This window comes from Alosa sapidissima, chromosome 24 (genome assembly GCF_018492685.1).
Source record: "Alosa sapidissima isolate fAloSap1 chromosome 24, fAloSap1.pri, whole genome shotgun sequence".
Lineage (NCBI taxonomy): Eukaryota > Metazoa > Chordata > Actinopteri > Clupeiformes > Clupeidae > Alosa > Alosa sapidissima.
Window position 1 is genome coordinate 18104443 of NC_055980.1, and position 5000 is coordinate 18109442.

At 44.6% G+C, this 5000-nt stretch overlaps 1 protein-coding gene across 1 annotated transcript in view; it reads right to left on the reverse strand.

Annotated features, from left to right (window-relative positions):
* Window positions 1-5000, reverse strand: part of svild (supervillin d) — an 82916-nt gene that overhangs the window by 24784 nt on the left and 53132 nt on the right. The window lies entirely within an intron of this gene.

Below are 5000 nucleotides of genomic sequence, written 5' to 3' on the forward strand. Positions count from 1 at the left end.
GTATTCCTATTCATTCACAACATTTCTGTTGTAACACCCAGTCGAGAGTGGGACTTTCATTTTCCCCAAATGTCCTAGCAAGCTAATTTGTTTGGCTATCTTAACATGTGTGGTTGTTTTCCTACTTTGTCTGGAACATTGATCAAGCATGGTTCATCAATCAAGCCTCTAATGTGGGCTGTCTAAGTTTATGTTGCCAGATTGTAATGAAGGATCTGATTACATGGGGGGTTGAATATTTTCTTTATTTAATGTCTGCATATTTTAATGTAATGTACTGGTCAATTGTAAGATATCCAGTATCTCAGGCGACCCCATTTGAATTTCAGGCGACCTCACATGGGGTCCCGACTCCAAGGTTGGGAAACGATGCAATAGATAGGGATTGTTGAGCAAGGGGCTGCTACACTAAAGAGATCTGCTTTTCTGAGTTGGAGAAGTGATTTGTCTTTAAAAGTCACTCTCATCCAAAAACAGTTTTGTTTCAATGAGCATGAAGTATATTTATATTGGAAAAGCTTCTTAACTGCGTGTAACAACCATGCCGATTCCATTACACAAGATAAGCAGAAAGCAACAGTATTTCATCACGTTCAATGGTGCGGGGAGAGAGAGAGAGAGAGATAGAGAAAGAGAGAGAAAAGATAAAGAGAGAGAGAGAGAGAGAGAGAGAGAGAGAGAGAGAGAGCAGGTAGCCGAAGAACAGATCCACAGGTGCTAGACCATCACCATGGCCAACTTTCCTCTTTCTGAACTCTCATGACAGACCGTGTCGGAGGAAAAAAGATGCAATGAGACCCTACTTACTCTCTTAAGACGAGGCTGGGAAAATACAGAGTGAAATTTGTTGAAAAAACAAAAACACAGTCTCGCGCGGGAATAGAGGGGAAACAACGTTTACGAGGTAATCCCACCCGCCATGGAAATAAATAATCGTGACATTTTGGGAAGAAAAAATCTTTCTAAGCAATGGTAAATATCTGTAACTGCGCTGAATGATCAATTTATTAGATGTCTTGCCACCAACAACTTCGCTATTAAAAATAATTACAGTCACAAAGCGTGGCTCCGAATGGGAGCCTAGACATAATTAATAGCGCTACAACCCTACAAGGCACATTGCGATGTAGCTCGCTGGGTCTTGGCACAACACAAACCAGCCACAGTTCCGCTGGCCAAATAACAAACGAGGCATCCGTCTTCCTCTTGTGCTTGTGCCGTGACTTCCTTTTCCATTGTAAATCTAACGGGCGCTGACGTACCGTTGCAAATGTCCTTCCAAGGAATTTTACCGTCTCCAGGATAGCCTGCTCCAAGAGAGAAAACAGGCCGGACGTTTATTCAAGTTCCCCCTGCCGTTCGGTGACTTTCTCCGGAGAGAATTTTAATTAAGAGCATGACAAAGGGGGAGTTTTGGTTCACCGGCTGAAAGGTAAACCCAGCGCGAGCCAGGAGTCGGAGACCTGTATTTTTTGTGCAGCTGGGCATGCAGCTTTCACGCGGTGATGAAAGCCTTCACCAAAGCGAATTACCAGATGAAATCCAGTCCTCAACCACGGCTTACTTTCAAATTCAGATGAACTATGACATTTGTATGGCTTAGGAATACATTCAGACAGACTTTTAAAAGGTACACACAATAATAAAAATGTCTGGGAAAGAGTTGTGGGATCTTGTGAGAGGAACGGGAGCCGTTCGCCATTTTAAAACATTACCCAAAATTCCGACCGTGGAACACCAGAACAGACATTAAATATATAAAGGATGACTCAATTAAGCCTGCAGCACTGACAAAAAAATCTCTGCAGAGTATAGAGATGATAAATGACAAGGTCGTCAACACATGCCTGCCGTGGTTGTATAATGAGTCAGAAAGTTCATAAATGACTCCCCACTGTAATGAAATCGTATCAGGTAATTTATTATCGTGGTAGAGTAGTCAATGTATGAGCTAGGCTGGGAAGCCCCACAGGAAAGCATAGGAGGAGAGATTGAGTTACGATGTTGAGCTTTCTGCGTGTGTGTGTGTCTGTGTGAGTGAGTTTGTGTGTGTGTGTGTGTGTTTTAAAATGGCCCCCAAGGCCCCTGCAGACTTTGCACGTCCCTTCAACATCTGGAGTGCTCTGCGATCGCAGGTGTCCCCTGACAAACCAAACCAAAAAAATGAAGAAAAAAAAAAGTCTCGTAAATTCCGAGGGTTGATGTCCATGGCTGTGTGTGTGAAAGCAGATGATAAATAATGAAAGGCTTCGGTCCCTAAGGTGGTGACGCACATGTGTGTACACACACACACACTTACGTACATAATATGTAGCCTATAGATCATGCCCACACTTGTACACACAGGCACACACAGTTGAGTTTGAGTTAAGTGCAAACACACATGCCTGCTCACGTACAAACAATAAAACACAAACACACACACAAACACACAGTTTATGAACATGAAAATTCTCCCAAAATAGAGCCAATCAGTGAAAGGCAGTATATGGAGCAAAGGGGACCTGCAGGAAAGAGGGAGGGCATGAGAGAGGCAAGTAAAGAGAGGTAAGAGGAAAAATAGCAGGAAGAGAGAGAGAAGAGGAGAGAAAGAAGAGAGAGGGGGAACAAGAGATGTAACGCAAGATTAAATAGAGAGACGGAGAGGGAGAGAGAGAGAGAAGAGAGATAGAATAGAAAGGAGAGAGAGAGAGAAAAAGAGAAAGCAAAGGAGCAGGAGGGTGCAGCAGGCCCAGAGCCTCACAGGAAGAGCAGCTTTCCTCTTGTAGTCACACAACACCACACCAACACAATACTCCATTCAATACAGAGGCCTGAGCAAACACGCTCGTGTGTGTGTGTGTGTGTGAATTTATGTGAGTGTGTGTGTGTGTGATTTTATATGTGTGTGTATGTGTGCATGCGTGCATGTATATGTGTGATTTTATGTGTGTGTGTATGTGAGTGTGTGTGTGTGATTTTATATGTGTGTGTATGTGTGCATGCGTGCATGTATATGTGTGATTTTATGTGTGTGTGTGTGTGTGTGAGTGAGTGTGTGTGCGTGTATGTGTGATTTTATGAGTGTGTGTGTGTTTTGTGTGTGTGTGTGTTTTGTGCGTGCGCACATGTGTGCGTGTGAGAAAGCAAGGCCATGTTTATTTACAGTCATCTAATAACAGCTGGATCGTCGCCAGCAAGAACCAAACAATAGTACTGCAAACATTCATGAGTCACAGTGTTCTCTTAAAGACCCGGTCGGCTAACACGGGCCAACTCATATCATCATATCACATAACACACATCACACACATAACTATATCACACAGAGTATAGTCGGTTCTATCTTAGAGAAGCGTGCCGTGTTACTGTGTATGATAAGAGAGAACAAATTGTTGAACAATATTTACATTAAGCTTATGTTACCTTTTGATACCTTTTTGATTTGAATACATGAGTAAAGGAGGAAGAGAGAAAGTTCTAGACTGGTTGGTTAAAGAAGATGACAAATCAATGCAGGTGAGCATACATATTCAAACTTCACACAGAGTCTCAAGCACACACACACACACACACACATATACATACATGTACACATGTACACGTACACACACACACACACACACACATACACACACACACACTCACCTGTGAGGAAGGCTAGACTAGGCTGGGCTCAGGATGAGAGGCAGGGAGAGGAGGAGGAAGACAGGAGGAAGAGGACAGAAGAGGCTCTTCTGAGGTCTGGCAGTGGTGGAGGAGAGCAGGGATGGACAGAGCGTGGGAGGAGAGGAGAGGAGAGGAAAGGAGCGAAGGTCAGAGGTCATCTCAGCTGAAGAAGCAGCAGTGGGGAAAAAGAGAGGGAAGACAAGCAGAGAAGAGAAGGTAAACGAAAGAGGAGAGAACAAAGAAGAGAAGGAAAGGAGGAGATAAGAGGAGGGTGAGATCAGAGAGGAAGGAAAAAAGAAGAGAAGTGAGGGATACAGAAAAAGTAAGAAAAGAAAGACACAACTACACAGGAGGATCAGTGAAGAGATGGCAAGAAAAGACATCTTAATGCTCAGCGACAAGAGAAGACAAGCAACAGGACGTGAGTGGAGAGTATGATTGTGGTTAGATAAACAAATAAACTCTTTTATTTGACCCACAATGCTAGTCACGTCACCCACTGCTACAGGTGGCTGGTGGGCACGCCCGAGCCTGCACTGGCCTCTACTGGGTCCCCTGTCCATCAAGACCCATGAAGGCAGCCAATCGGTGCCCTGGGAGAGGTGGGTGGCCCTGGTTGGCACTGTGAAGCAGCCAATCACAAGCTGCTAAACTTCACAGCTGGTGGGACAGGAGGAGGGGGGGGGGGGGGTCGTGGGGGTGAGGTCACTGTTATGATACGCCAGCAGCAAAGATGTCATTACCTCTGTGACCCCCCGCCCCCCCCAAACACACACACATACACACTCTCTCTCACACACACAGTCTCTCTCTGTGACACACACACACTCTTTCTTTCTTTCTATCTCTCTCTCTCTCTCTCTCACACACACAGACACACACACACTCTCTCTCTCTCTCTCTCTCACACACAATCTCTCTCTCTCACACACACACACACACACATACTTTCTCTCTCTCTCTCTCTCACACACACACACACTCGGTGCCTTTTTTGCTCCTTTTCTCTCTGTTTTTAAATGGAGTTGACAGACGTCAACCATTCCTCCAGACTATTTCCCACACATCCAAGAAAAGACGGAGCATGTGGACGATGGAGACAGCAGAGAAAGAGAGGGAACGTGTGGGGAAGAGAAAGAAAGAAAAAAAGAAAAAAAAAGAAGAAGGAGAAAGAGTGAAACGCAAGAACAGGTGAGAGAGAGAGAGAGAGGGAGAGATAGAGAGAGAGAGAGAGAGAGAGATAGAGAGTGGGTAAAAGAAAGAAGTCAGAAAAACAGAGAGATGGACGGATATAGACGAGAGAATGGAGAGAAAGAGGGAAAATAGAGGAGTGAGTTGACTCATTGAGGTCA